Here is a 16439-nt window from a genome sequence, read left to right as displayed (position 1 = left end):
CCGGGTTCGACTCTGGGTACTGCCTGTGTGGAGTTTGCAAGTTCTCCCTGTGTCTGCGTGGGTTTTCTCCGGGTGCTCTGGTTTCCTCCCACAAGCCAAAAGACTTGCAGGTTGATAGGTAAATTGGCCATTATAAATTGTCACTAGTATAGGTAGGTGGTAGGGAAATATAGGGACAGGTGGGGATGTTTGGTAGGAATATGGGATTAGTGTAGGATTAGTATAAATGGGTGGTTGATGTTCGGCACAGACTCGGTGGGCCGAAGGGCCTGTTTCAGTGCTGTATCTCTAATCTAAAGTCGTTTAGCCATCCACCGCCAGATCTGGCTGAGAACATAAAACACTAACGGGTCCTGCTCTCTCCTGCTAAAACTGCTTACTATTCCAGGATCATCCTGGAATGAAAAGATAACCCCCGGCTTCTTTTCTATACTAGAAACCATCTTCTTAAACTGCTTTCACCTACACATCCACCCTCATTTCCAACAATAAGTGCAAGCAGCTCATGCACTTCTTTGTCACTAAGATCGAGACCATCTGATCAGCTACCTCTGCCACATCCCTCCCTTCCACTAGTCCACTGGATCAAACTTCTTCCAAAGGTCACCCCTGCCCTAGCCCTGAACTCACATCTTTCTCTAGTTTGACTCTTATCTCCCCTCATGCCCTCTCTGAGCTCATCCTTATTCCCGCAAAACTGCTGATCACCCAACATCCTCATCAGGTCCCCATGTTAGTCAATATTGTTAATGGTTCTCTCTTTCTTCAGGTGTTGTCCCTCTCTCCTTTAAATCTGTCGTCGTCACCCCCTCCTCAAAAAAACAACCCTTGACCCCACCGTCCTTGCAAACTACCATCCCATCTCCAACCTCCCTTTCCTCTCCAAAAACCTTGAACGTGTTGTCGCCTCCCAAATCCATTCCCATCTTTCCTGGAACTCTATGATGAATCCCTCCAGTTAGGTTCTGCCCCGATCACAGTACCGAAACAGCTCTTATTAAAGTCACATATGACATCCTCTGTGATTGTGACAAAGGTAAACTATCCCTCCTCATCCTTCACTGTCTGCAGCCTTTGACCCGATTGACCACACCATCCTCCTTCAATGCCTCTCCACTGTGGTCCAGCTGGGTGGCAATGCACTCATCTGGTTGCGTTGTTATTTATCTAATCGTAGCCAGAGTTTCACTTGCAATGGCTTCTCTTCCCATTCCCGCACAGTTACCTCTGGTGGCTCCCAAGGATCGCCCTTCAGCGACATCATCTTAAAACACAATGTCCGTTTCCACATGTACGCTGATGACACCCAGCTCTATCTCTTGACTACCTCTCTCGACTATTCCATTATTGCTAAACTTAGACTGCTTGTCAGATATCCAGTACTGGATAAGCAGAAAGGTTGGGAAGACCAAAGCCATTGTTTTCAGTCCCTGCTACAAACTGTGTTCCCAATACTCCTGTGAAGTGCCTTGGACATTTTGTTACATTAAAGGGGCTATATAAATACAAGATATTATTGCTTTTAGGGCTGAAGGAGAATACAGAACTAGCGGGGCGAGATTTTAACTCATTCAAAATCCATTCACATTCGGGCCCAGGGAGTGGTGAGACCATTGGAAAGGTTTCAACACAAGGATGAGAACTTTAAAATCAAGTCATTGGTGGAACAGGTGCCAGTGTAGATCACTGAGCACAGCAGATGATGGCTGTGAGTTAGAATAGGTGCAGCAGAATTTTGGATAAGCTCAAGTTTATGGAAGGTGGAAGATGAAAGGGCGACCAGGAGAGTGTTGGAATAATCAATCTGGAGGTAGCCAAAGCAGGGATGAAGGTTTCCACAGCAGACAGGCTGAGGCAGGGGTGGAGATGCGTGATATTACAGAGGTGGAAATAGGACATCTTGTGAAGGGAGAGAATATGAGTTCAGAAGCTCAGCTCAGGGTCAAATAGGTAGTGAACAGTTTGGTTCAGTCTGAGGCAGTGGCCAGTGAGGGGGATGGAATCAATGGCTAGGGAACAGAGTTTGTGTGGGGCTGAAGATGATGGCTTTGATTTTCCCAGTATTTAATTGACAGCATAGAGAAATGGAAGAGTTGAGAGAGGTGGTGGGGGGTAGAGCTGGGTGTTATCAGCGACATAAGGGCGGCACAGTGGCACAGTGGTTAGCACCGCAGCCTCACAGCTCCAGCGACCCGGGTTCCCACCTACCTACACTAGGGGCAATTCTGGGTACTGCCTGTGTGGAGTTTGCAAGTTGTCCCTGCGTCTGCGTGGGTTTTCGCCGGGTACTCCGGTTTCCTCCCACCACCAAAAACTTGCAGGTTGATAGGTAAATTGGCCATTATAAATTGCCTCTAGTATAGGTAGGTGGTAGGGGAAAATAGGGACAGGTGGGGTTGTGGTAGAAATATGGGATTAGTGTAGGATTAGTATAAATGGGTGGTTGATGGTCGGCACAGACTCGGTGGGCCGAAGAAGGGCCTGTTTCAGTGCTGTATCTCTAAATAAAATAAATAAATATGGAAACTGACATGTTTTCAGCTGATGTCACCCAGGGGCAACATGTGGATGAGAAATAGGAGGGGGCTATAGATAGAGCCTTGGGGACACCAGAGGTAACAGTGCGGGGGTGAGATGCAAAGCCATTGCAGGGATTTTCTGGCTATGACTGGATGGCTAAGAGTGGTACCAGACAAAGGCAGTTCTGCTCTGCTGGACAATGGAGGAGAAGTGTGAGATCACAGATAATGGTCCAGATTTTGCGTTATGAATAATGGTGAGGCTATTATGGAGTAAATTGGACAGCAACTTCTGTAGTCCCACATGCGCAGTTAAACACAGAAATCTAGAAGTTGATGTCCCATTTTTCCTGCTCCTCCACAAGCTGTGCTCCACTGGTACCTAAATTATAACCTCAGCATTGAAATTCATGTAAGGATGTAAAGTTGCTGTACATACCTATTAGTTACCACTAATGACACCATGGTTCCAAGATGGCTCCTGGGCTGGAAGCTCCCTAGGAAGCTCCCTTGCTGTTCAACTCTATCCATGGCCATCTGCTCCTATCCCTAACGTTTTCTCCCCCAATCTGCCCTCTTAAACTGTTTAAATTCCCCTGGCTCTTTAAATCAGTTCATTTTAGCCCTATCTAAAAGTTAACAGTTAGTTTAGTGTATGTTACCTGGGCCCACTGCCCTCCCCCAGCCACACCTGCTCTTTGTTTTCTCAATGAAATTGGTCCGGATGAAACTGACGAGAACAGCTGTCGATACTTTAATCTCCGATCCTGCTGTCTTCACAGTCCAGAGTGTCTGCAGCCACGGCATGCGGTAAGTCCATTGAGGTGAAGAAGGAGCTGCGGGACCCGAGAGAAGTCCTGTGAAAAGGTGCCCCGAACACCCAAAACATCCACGAACGGCCCCCCCGGCCGCAACTTCAAAGCGCCCGCGGGAGATGGCTCGGAGAGCATCTGCAGCGCACTGTCGGCAATGCTGCATGCCTTTATTTAAACCACTGCAGAAAAAAAACCCTTAGCAAATGTAATCACCTCTAAGTCTGCCAAATGATGCTTCACCTCCCGAAGGACGTGGTTGAGCTTTCCGGACGTCGATGGTGGGCACTGAGGAAATGGCTTATTACCTGCACCAGATTCCACCCCCCCCTCCCCCCCCCTTTACCCCCCTTCCACCCCCCCCACCCCCGTCCCCTTCCCTGCTCCACCCTCTCAGCTCACCCCCTCACAACCCCGTCCCAGCCCGCCCCCCCCTCGCACCATCTTCACCCCGCACCCCCTTCCCCTGCACCCCCCCCTCCTCCCTCTACCCCTCCCCCTTGCATCCCCTCCTCCCACCGGCACCATCCTACACCTGTGTAGGGGCCCCAACAACCCCACTGCCTTGTGGGCGTCTCGGGAGAGACCAAGGCTAAGGGAGTAAACCCTAACAGAAAATCCGGAGCGGAACCTCGTAGGCGGTCATGTGTCACCTTTGGCATGTTTCCGGCAGTTCCTGCAGCCATACTGGTGCCAAACGTCGTGTCCTGCACTCCTTTGGACCCCACCAGAAAGGCCGAGAGGGGGGTTTTGACGACTGGGCAACTCTCAACCTCCATAAATTTGCCCAGGCATGCGCCGGCGCGTATCCATTGTCTCTCGAGATAAGGAGGCCCAAAGAAGAAGAAGAATGACACCATGGGTAAGGCTTCCACTGCTATGTCCAGACTGGCCAAGAGAGTGTGGGAAAATGGCACACTGACACGGAACACAAAAGTCCGAGTGTATCAGGCCTGTGTCCTCAGTACCTTGCTCTACGGCAGCGAGGCCTGGACAACGTATGCCAGCCAAGAGCGACGTCTCAATTCATTCCATCTTCGCTGCCTTCGGAGAATACTTGGCATCAGGTGGCAGGACTATATCTCCAACACAGAAGTCCTTGAAGCGGCCAACACCCCCAGCTTATACACACTACTGAGTCAGCGGCGCTTGAGATGGCTTGGCCATGTGAGCCGCATGGAAGATGGCAGGATCCCCAAAGACACATTGTACAGCGAGCTCGCCACTGGTATCAGACCCACCGGCCGTCCATGTCTCTGCTATAAAGACGTCTGCAAACGCGACATGAAATCATGTGACATTGATCACAAGTCGTGGGAGTCAGTTGCTAGCATTCGCCAGAGCTGGCGGGCAGCCATAAAGACAGGGCTAAATTGTGGCGAGTCGAAGAGACTTAGTAGTTGGCAGGAAAAAAGACAGAGGCGCAAGGGGAGAGCCAACTGTGCAACAGCCCCGACAAACAAATTTCTCTGCAGCACCTGTGGAAGAGCCTGTCACTCCAGAATTGGCCTTTATAGCCACTCCAGGCGCTGCTTCACAAACCACTGACCACCTCCAGGCGCGTATCCATTGTCTCTCGAGATAAGGAGGCCCAAAAGAAGAAAAGAAGAAATGACACCAGAAAAAGTTGTGGCTGGTGCATTCAGGTTTTTAATTTTTAACAGCATAGTATGTCTTAATAACTACCATATAAACCCTCTAACTCTGAAAATTTACAAGTGTGGAGTCTCATTCAGATTTTAATGTTGGAGATATTTTAAATTACTTCTTTTTGTCTCTTTTATCTCACTCTATTAATTCTAATTTTCTTTCTCTGTTTTTATTTTGCTTTCTGTATATGATCTTGCAATGAATTAAATATTCTACTTTATACTTCCTAGTTTAGACTCTGCATGGCTCCATGTACAATCTTCAATCTGGTTGGTTGAGGAGACACGCTGTTGCTCGCATATGCCACAGATTCCCTGCAGAAGGTGCCACCCTGGATCAGATGCCCAATGACAGCAAGTTGCCAATCAAATACTCACAAAATGTCTGTGGGCAGCTGTAAGCATAATGAACAGCGAGCGCTGTTCCTTCACTGTTGACCAGAAAATCCAGGCCATTAAGTCATCGTGCTCACTTTAATCCAACCATCTAGCTTGTTTTCGAATGACTAAGATTTTCACCTCTTTCATTCTTCTCAGATATCCATTCCAAGTGCCAATTGCTTGTCAGGTAAAGAAATTCTTCCTAACTTCAGGCTCAATTCGCCTGTACTTCAAAAGATTCTAAAGTGCTTTGGAACATCCTGAAAGTAATTGAAGATCTTGTTTTAACTTAGTGCTTTACCTTTCTAGAGACCAATGCATATTAATTTAAAATGCTATTAAACATGCTACTAAACAAGATGAAGAATGATTTTCATAGCATGTGAGAACTATCTCAGCAAAAATATAAAGCTGTACTCAGAAAACAATCTTGAAAATCTTCCACAGTAATGAAGAATATGATATGAAAAAAGAAAGAACTTTCATTTATAGAGCGCCTTTCACAATCTTAGAATATCTCAAAGGGCTTTACAGAGAATTACTTAGTTTTGAATTGAAGTCACGCTTGTCATGTAGGAAATGCAGCAGCCAATTTATGCACAGCAAAGTCCCACAAACATTGGATGCAATAGAGTAGTGGTTATGTTACTTCACAATCTGCAAGAGCTGTGAGTTCAAATCCCACCATGGCAGTTTGTGAATTTGTTTGAAAATAAAATCTGGAATAAAAAGTTAGTATTGGTAATGGTGACCATGAAACTGTCATTGCTGCAATAACCCATCTGGTTCACTAATGTTCTTTAAGGAAGGAAATCTGTCATCCCTACCAGGTCTCGTCTTTGTGATTCCAAACTCACAGCAATGTGGTTGACTCTTAACTGTTCTCTGAAATAGCCTAGCAAGCCAATCAGTTGTTTCAAACTGCTCCAAAGAAGTTCAATAAGCATAAAACCATGTGGATCAGTCAGTTTCATCCTGGGTGTACCTTCACCACACTGACCTACAGCAGTTCAAGGGCAATTAGGAATGGGCAATAAATGCTTGCCTTGCCAGCTGTAGTATATTGTAATATCTTTTATATATTGCCCTCACTGGTGGCAACGAGATTGATTTTTTAAAATATCTCATTCGAGATTACAGTCTGAAGAACATTCTGACACACTTTTTTGAACTCCCAAAGTCGATTTTGAGGAGGTTTTAGTGATTTGAAAGATTACTTTGTGTGTCTGCCATTCATATTCAACTACAACTCAATGACTATGTAATTTTAAAAATATAGCACTGAAGACATATTTTGGGACAATGGGGTATTCAGCCTGAACAAAAAGGACTGGTGTAATTGTGAATGAAGGTTACACATTTGGCCTAAAGCTAAATAAATCTGACATCAGGATAAAGTGAATGTTTTCCTCACCATGATGGGGCTGAATGTGTTGAGGTGGTGTTTATCCAATGTTGCCCATGAGACCCCAGTAATTTGGATTATTCTGAAATTAATCAGATTCTGGACTCATTTTTTAAAGTTTATTCATGGGGATGTGGGCGTCGCAGGCTACGCCAGCATTTATTGCCCATCCATATGGCTCGACTAAGAATGAAATTGCCCTGCAAGTTGCATTCTGTGGAAGGAAGCAGTTGCCAAATGAGTCTATTGCAGATTATGTTCTTGAGTTAAAGAAACTGTCTCATCACTGTGGTTATTGTGCCAACTTAGAAGTCAACCTTAGAGACATGTTCATTGGAGGTCTAAAGAATAGTAAAATTCAGGTCAAGCTTTTGTATAAAGATAATAAGCTGATGTGGAAGGAGGCCTGCGATGAGGCCACAGGCATGAAAATGGCAGGAGGAGATAGCTGCAGATTGCAAGGAAGTTCCTGAGCTGGCAGGGGAGGTCCACCAGATTTCAGAGAAACCAGGCCACAGCAGCCAAATTCACAGACTCAGAGTCAGAAATTTAGATGCTATCATTGCCATGGTAGTCACCAACCATCCAAAAGCTCACATTTCCAGTCCAGGCTATGCCTGTGGAAACGTTAGTTACATCCAGACAGCATGCTGGAGTAGAGGAAACAATAATGCTCCAGGTCACAGCAATGCACCAGGTCAAGGTCATGATAGACCTAAAGCTAGTTATGTCTTCTGGAAGTCTTCGAATACGCATATGGTAGATATGGAAACAGAAGTTGATGTTATCGAGCAGGATGATAAAGATTTGTACTCAGTCAGACAGCAAGGAAAACAAAACATGGAAGTTGAGAGAAAAAGGACTGAAGATATAATTCCAGTGCCCACAGTAAAAATGAAAATTGGAGATTCACAACTTACGTTCGTCATTGATACAGCTGCAGCAGTGTCTGTTATCTCGGAAGGAGAGTACAAGAAGTCCCTAAGTCACATTCCCTTATGAAAAACTGGCGTGAAATTGACTAGTTATTACAATAACAGTATTCCAGTATTAGGTGAGGTGAGTGTTCAGGTGGAATACAATGATGCATCCTATTATTTGCCATTGGTAGTAGTAGGAGGGAACAAAGTGTCCCTGATGGGAAGAAATTGGCTTAAGAACATACGTTTAAACTGGGCCAAGTTATTTACAGTGGGGATCATTTTTATTTATTTTTTTATTTAGAGATACAGCACTGAAACAGGCCCTTCAGCCCACCGAGTCTGTGACGACCATCAACCATCCATTTATACTAATCCTACACTAATCCCATATTCCTACCACATCCCCACCTGTCCCTATATTCTCCTACCACCTACCTATACTAGGGGCAATTTATAATGGCCAATTTACCTATCAACCTGCAAGTCTTTTGGTGGTGGGAGGAAACAGGAGTACTCGGCGAAAACCCACGCAGACACAGGGAGAACTTGCAAACTCCACACAGGCAGTACCCAGAATTGATCCCGGGTCGCTGGAGCTGTGAGGCTGCGGTGCTAACCACTGTGCCACTGTGCCGCCCAGTAAGAGTACATCTGACATTGAGGAAGTGAAGACAGATTCATTTTAGCCCATGAGTTACCTATAAATTACTTTACATACACAAATGAAATGCCAGAGTCTGCCGGAAAAATTTGAAACTTGCAAGGATGTGGTGCTCAGTAAAGTACTCAATTATGTCATGAATTGCTGGTCTAAAGTGTATGATGATGAGAAATTGCAAGAGTATTTCACACGAGTGAATGAACTGAGTGTAGATCAAGGCTGTCTCCTATGGGTTTCTTTTTCTTTGGCCTCCTTGTCTCGGGAGACAATGGGTAAGCGCCTGGAGGTGGCCAGTGGTTTGTGGAGCAGCGCCTGGAGTGGCTATAAAGGCCAATACTAGAGTGACAGACTCTGCCACAGGTGCTGCAGATAAAATTGGTTGTCGGGGCAGTTACACAGTTGGCTCTCCCCTTGCGCCTCTGTCTTTTTTCCTGCCAACTGCTAAGTCTCTTCGACTCGCCACACTTTAGCCCCGCCTTTATGGCTGCCCGCCAGCTCTGGCGATCGCTGGCAACTGACTCCCACGACTTGTGATCAATGTCACAGGACTTCATGTCACATTTGCAGACGTCTTTAAAGCGGAGACATGGACGGCCGGTGGGTCTGATACCAGTGGCGAGCTCGCTGTACAATGTGTCCTTGGAGATCCTGCCATCTTCCATGCGGCTCACATGGCCAAGCCATCTCAAGCGCCGCTGACTCAGTAGGGTGCATAAGCTGGGGATGTTGGCCGCCTCGAGGACTTCTGTGTTGGAGATATGGTCCTGCCACCTGATGCCAAGGATTCTCCGGAGGCAGCGAAGATGGAATGAATTGAGACGTCGCTCTTGGCTGACATACGTTGTCCAGGCCTCGCTGCCGTAGAGCAAGGTACTGAGGACACAGGCTTGATACACTTGGACTTCTGTGCTCCCTGTCAGTGCGCCATTTTCCCACACTCTCTTGGCCAGTCTGGACATAGCAGTGGAAGTCTTTCCCATGCGCTTGTTGATTTCTGCATCGAGAGACAGGTTACTGGTGATAGTTGAGCCTAAGTAGGTGAACTCTTGAACCACTTCCAGAGCATGGTCACCGAAATTGATGGATAGAGCATTTCTGACGTCCTGTCCCATGATGTTCATTTTCTTGAGGCTGATGGTTCGGCCAAATTCGTTGCAGGCAGCTGCAAACCTGTCGATGAGACTCTGCAGACAATCTTCAGTGTGTTTAATGAGACATTATTCTACCAAGATTTAGGGAGAGACTGTTTGAGGAATTTCACCAAGAGCACGCATGGATAGTCTGTATGAAAGCAGTAGCAAGAATCTATTTTTGGTATCCAAAGGTTGACAGAGATATTGAAGAGTTGGTGAAAAGTTGTGAAGTGTGTCTCAGAATGAGAAATGAACACAAGAAAACCGTGGGAATGAGTACATGTCGATTTCTTTGAAGTGAGAGATAAAGCATATTTTGTTTTGGTTGATAGCTATAGCAAGTGGATAAATGTTGAATTTATGCTCAATACCACAAGTGCCAAAATTATTAAGGTTTTGAGAAGTTGATTTACAATTTCTGGATTGCCAGAAGTGTTGGTGTCAGATAATGGTCCACAGTTTACATCAGAAGAGTCTAAAATATTTCTGAGTAAGAATAGAGTCAAACACATTCTAATACCACCACATCATCCAGCATTGAATGGTCCTGCAGAAAGAAGTGTATAAATCATGAAAAGGTCTTTGCAGAAGTATTTGGTAGATGACAAGCTAGGCAGTAATTTCCATGTTTCTCTTTGATACAGGCTAGACAATTTTCTGTTCTCTTCCAGAATAACCGCACAGTTGCTCACCTTAGGAGTTAGTGTTTAAACATACCCCTAGGACAAGGTTTTGTTTGCTTAAGCCAGACGTCAATAGCAAAGTAAGAGAAAAGCAAGGTAAAATGAAGATGGGTCATGATACTCGAGGCATGAAACTTCGAGAGTTCAGTGCAGGTCAGTAGGTCATGATGAAAAACCACTAACCAGTAAAGGTTATACAGAGACACTGTCAGTGTCATGCCGATCATTTGCTTGAAAGAGGAAAACTGACAAAGGGAAAGCATGAGAAACCTCCTATAGTCCAGGTTCCTACAGTCCCAAGTGAAAGTCAGAATGAAAGTGAAAGTCACAGAGAAACTGAAAGTTTGCAGGTATCACAGAATCCATTGGTAGAGAAAAGTGAGTCAGGGTCTTTGATTGAGACTAATCAATCAATTTCAAAGTCCCAATCATTAAGTGGAGTTGGTAGTCAAAGTCAGAGTTCAGGTCTGAGATGTTTCGAGAGTAGAGTCAAGCTAATGAAAATGGAAGAAGATACCCAGACAGAAAGAGAAAGAAGCCAGATAGTTAATTATAAGTACTGTTACGACCAGATGAGAATGAGGTCTAGGGTTCCTTTTCAGCCTTCACCTGGTCTTACCGTAACAGGGTTTAATTTTAAACACACTGTGTTTTGAGCTCCCCCTTGGTGAATCCTTATTCACCACTTTCCAATTATAAGGCAAAGAAACCAGCACAGAAAGGCTTTCTTAGGTTAAAAGAAGAAATGTTGAAATTTATTCAACTTAAACTCTAATTCGGTTGACGCCTACGGATACACGACACGCTTACGCTAGCATGCATACACGATACACACATGCAAATAGAGACAGAAAAGAGCAGAAGCAAAACAAAATGGAAAGGTTTGAGGCAATATCTGAAGAGTTTTTGTTACGGTTCTTCGAGCTCACTCTACAGTCCTTGATTGTAGGTAGATCTTGCTTTTCGTTGGGGCCCAGTATTCTTCTTACACCTTGTTCGCTGTAGGACACTTTTCCCTTTTGGGGTTCATGTGTCTTTCATGGTTGGGGAGGCTTTAAACTCAAATGGCAGGGGGATGGGAACCTTTGCAAGGAGTCAGAGGAGGGGGGAATCAAAGACAAGAACAAAAGACAGTAAGGGGAATAAGAAAAGTGATAGGCAGAGAAATCAAGGGCCAGAATTAAACAGGGCCACAGTGAAAAATAATGGGAAGGGGACAAGTAATGTTAAAAAGACAAGCCTTAAGGCTTTGTGCCTTAATGCGTGGAGCATTCGCAATAAAGTGGATGAATTAATCGCGCAAATAGATGTAAACGGGCTTGATATAGTCGGGATTACGGAGACATGGCTGCAAAGTGACCAGGGATGGGAAATGAACATCCAGGGGTATTCAGTACTTAGGAAGGACAGACAAAAAGCAAATGGCGGTGGAGTTGCATTGCTGGTTAAAGAGGAAATTAACGCAATAGTGAGGAAGGATATTAGCTCTGACGATGTGGAATCTGTATGGGTAGAGCTGAGAAACACTAAGGGGCAAAAAATGTTAGTGGGGGTTGTATATAGACCCCCAAACTGTAGTGGTGATGTTGAGAATGGCAATAAAATGGGAAATTGGAGACGCATGCAATAAAGGAACATCTGTAATTATGGGTGACTTTAATCTGCATATAGATTGGGCAAATCAAATTAGTCACAATACCATAGAGGAGGAATTCTTGGAGTGTATACGGGATGGTTTTCTGGACCAATATGTTGAGGAACTAACTAGAGAACAGGCCATCCTAGACTGGGTATTGTGTAATGAGAGAGGAATAATTGACAATCTAGTGGTGCAAGACCCCTTGGGGAACGAGCGACCATAATATGATAGAATTCTTCATCAAGATGGAGAGTGACGTAGTTGATTCTGAGACAAGGGTCCTGAATCTTAGTAAAGGATACTACGAAGGTATGAGGCGCAAGTTGGCCATGACGGATTGGGAAACATTACTTAAAGGGATGATGGGGGATAGGCAATGGCAAATATTTAAAGAGCGCATGGATGAACTGCAACAATTGTTTATCCCTGACTGGCGCAAAAGTAAAATGGGAAAGATAGCCAAAACATGGCTTACAAGGGAAATTAGAGATAGCATTAGATCCAAGGAAGAGACGTATAAATTTGCCAGGAAAAACAACAGACCTGAGGATTGGGAGAAGTTTAGAATTCAGCAAAGGAGGACCAAGGGATTGATTAAGAAGGGGAAAATAGAGTACGAGAGCAAGCTTGCAGGGAACATAAAAACTGATTGTAAAAGTTTCTATAGGTATGTGAAGAGAAAAAGATTGGTGAAGACAAATGTAGGTCCCTTACAGTTAGAAACAGGGGAATTTATTATGGGAACAAAGAAATGGCTGACCAACTAAATGCATACTTTGGTTCTGTCTTCACAAAGGAGACACAATATCATACCAGAAATGTTGGGGAACACAGGGTTTAGTGAGAGAGAGGAACTGACAGAAATGAGTATTAGTAGAGAAATGGTGTTGGGAAAATTGACGGGATTGAAGGCCAATAAATCGCCAGGGCCTGATCATATGCATCCCAGAGTAGATTATTTTTTAAGATTAGAGATACAGCACTGAAACAGGCCCTTCGGCCCACCGAGTCTGTGCCGACCAGCAACCACCCATTTATACTAATCCTACACTAATCCCATATTCCTACCAAACATCCCCATCTGTCCCTATATTTCCCTACCACCTACCTATACTAGTGACAATTTATAATGGCCAATTTACCTACCAACCTGCAAGTCTTTTGGCTTGTGGGAGGAAACCGGAGCACCCGGAGAAAACCCACGCAGACACAGGGAGAACTTGCAAACTCCACACAGGCAGTGCCCAGAATCGAACCCGGGTCCCTGGAGCTGTGAGGCTGCAGTGCTAACCACTGCGCCACTGTGCCGAGTACTTAAGGAAGTGGCCCTAGAAATAGTGGATGCATTGGTGGTCATCTTCCAAGATTCTGTAGACTCTGGAACAGTTCCTGCAGATTGGAGGGTAGCTAATGTAACCCAACTATTTAAAAAAGGAGGTAGAGAGAAAGCAGGGAATTATAGACCAGTCAGCCTGACGTCGGTAGTGGGGAAAATTCTAGAGTCCATTATCAAAGATTTTATAGCCGAGCACTTGGAGAACAGTGGTAGAATCGGGCAGAGTCAGCATGGATTTATGAAAGGGAAATCATGCTTGACAAATCTACTAGAATTTTTCGAGGATGTAACTAGTAGAGTTGATGAGGGGGAGCCAGTGGATGTGGTTTATTTGGACTTTCAGAAGGATTTCGACAAAGTCCCACATAAGAGATTAGCGTGTAAAATTAAAGCGTATGGGATTGGGGGTAGTGTATCGCGATGGATAGAAAATTGGTTGGCGGACAGGAAACAAAGAGTAGGGATAAATGGGTCTTTTTCTGAATGGCAGGCAGTGACCAGTGGACTACCGCAGGGATCGGTGCTAGGACCCCAGCTATTCACAATATACATTAATGATTTAGATGAGGGAACTAAATGTAATATCTCCAAACTTGCAGATGACACAAAACTGGGTGGGAGGGTGAGTTGTGAGGAGAATGCAGAGAGGCTTCAGGGTGATTTGGACAAGTTGACTGAGTGGTCTAATGCATGGCAGATGCAGTATAATGTGGATAACTGTGAGGTTATCCACTTTGGTAGCAAAAACAGGAAGGCAGATTATTATCTGAATGGGTATAAACTGAGAGAGGGGACTATGCAGCAAGAACTGGGTGTTCTCGTACACCAGTCGCTGAAGGTAAGCATGCAGGTGCAACAGGTGGTAAAAAAGGCAAATGGTATGTTGGCCTTCATAGCAAGAGGATTCGAGTACAGGAGCAGGGATGTCTTACTGCAATTATACAGGGCCTTGGTGAGGCCACACCTGGAATATTGTGTACAGTTTTGGTCTCCTTATCTGAGGAAAGATGTTCTTGGTATAGAGGGAGTGCAGCAAAGGTTTACCAGACTGGTTCCTGGGATGGTGGGACTGACGTATGAGGAGAGATTGAGTCGGTTAGGATTATAGTCGCTGGAGTTCAGAAGAGTGAGGGGGGATCTCATAGAAACCTATAAAATTCTAACAGGACTTGACAGGATAGGTGCAGGAAGGATGCTCCCGATGCTGGGGGAGTCCAGAAGCAGGGGTCATAGTCTAAGGATATGGGGTAAACCATTCAGGACTGAGATGAGGAGAAATTTCTTCACCCAGAGAGTGGTGAGCCTATGGAATTCGCTACCACAGAAAGCAGTTGAGGCCAAAACATTGTATGTTTTCAAGAAGGGGTTAGATATAGCTCTTGGGTGTAAAGGGTCAAAGGGTATGGGGCGAAAGCGGGAACAGGCTACTGAGTTAGATGATTAGCTCTGAGCATAATGAATAGGGATAGGTGGGGATGTGATAGGAATGTAGGATTAGTGTAAACGGGTGGTTGATGGTCGGCACAGACTCGGTGGGCCGAAGGGCCTGTTTCAGTGCTGTATCTCTAAACTAAACTAAACTAAATGGCGGAGCAGGCTGAAAGGGCCGAATGGCCCACTCCTGCTCCTATTTTCTATGTTTCTATGTCTTCAATGGATTCAAAGGCTTGTGAGAAAGAAATGGGAGCAGACAGGAGAGATCCTCTAAGTCCAGGAGCAAACAGACACTCTCAGCTCAAACTGTTTGTCCAATTCAGAAAACCCCAGGTTGCCAAGCAGGTTAGTCATGCGACTAACTGGTCTGACCACGTCTTGGCTCTGTGGATTGTATCATCTTAGCAGTCTCTGGAATGCTCCTCTTACACACAATACCTGGTGAACAAGGTCCATTGTGGGTTGAATGTGTCAGGAAATGGTCCTTTGTCCTTCCAATCACCATCTGTTAATATGCAAATGTATTTTCCAGCCACGGCTGATCTGTTTAACAAGTCCTTTCTTCACTCCAGTAACAGTTTAAAATCAATGTACATGACAAAATTAATGTGCCTCATTCTTGGCAGGTGGGGCCTAGTATGACAGTATGTAGGAAGGAAGAAGAAATAATTTGTTTCTTTTATTACTTCTTGTCAATGAAGGTATTTTTGTTAAAGACTTACTCGTGTTGGTAAAACTTTTTTTACATGTAAATTATTCTGAAAATATTGGTTTTATGTTTTCATTGTGATTTTAGTAATAACAGGCATGCAACCCAACCTGTTAAATTTCAGAGTATTGTTAGTGTATTCTGGGAAATTATGTACAAGTACCATTTTACATTTACTGTATAAGTTGTTTTTTTTTAAGTGGGGAGAGAGTGTAGTATATTCTAATATCTTTTGTATACTGCCCTCTCTGCTGCCTTCTCTTTTGGGAAGTGTAAATAAAATGTTTCCAACATGGCTGCTCCCAGTTAAGACTTCATATTAGAGTTACTCTGAATACACAACACCAGTGATGCACACATCCTGTGAATGTATAATTAAAAATTAATCAAATAATGATCTCTTTAGTGATAAGTAATGGCCAAGACTTTGGGGAGAACCTCCCTATTCTTCAAAGTAATGCAATGAGATCTTTAACACCCATCTTAGAAGGAAGATGGCGCCTCAGTTTAATGTCTTATCTGAAAGACAGTACTTCTGACAGTGTAGCACTTCCTCAGCACTGCACTGAAAAGTCAGTTCAGGTTATGTTTCTGGAGTGGAGCTGAAGCCCACAACCTTCTGAATCAGAGTGTGTGTGTGTTAACACTGAGCCACAGCTGACACATAGTGTGTTTAATGCCAATGTAAACTGTGTGAACCTATTAAATTTATACATCTATCAGCTATCATAGAGCTGTTAAGCTATTGTTTTTGTTTTAAAAGGATATTAAGTTACATTATTTTTAAATGTGGAAGTTGGAATTGAGACATAAGTTGCAAGTGGGTGAATTTACACAGCTACAGTGCTGGTGGAATACATCCTGTAATGGGCACTTATCAGAATGAAGGAACTGTAGCCTAGAAATATGTGTTGGCAATGTTGGGAGGATAAATGTTTATTGTACTTGTGTGATGTTTCTCTGTCTGCTAATTCAATAGAAAATTTTAAAATAAAGATGTGCTAAATATCTGTCGACAAATATCAGCAGCAGCAATTTCTAGGTGTTATATTTGTCATTTCGCTAGGCTTTGCTCCCAGTGCAGAGTCTCACTATCAGAAAAGGCAGGAGAGGAGATGGACTGCAACGTTTTGCTAACTGCGCTCACCGCCAGTG

This window comes from Heterodontus francisci, chromosome 15 (genome assembly GCF_036365525.1).
Source record: "Heterodontus francisci isolate sHetFra1 chromosome 15, sHetFra1.hap1, whole genome shotgun sequence".
Classification (NCBI taxonomy): Eukaryota; Metazoa; Chordata; class Chondrichthyes; order Heterodontiformes; family Heterodontidae; genus Heterodontus; species Heterodontus francisci.
This window is presented reverse-complemented; position numbering follows the sequence as displayed.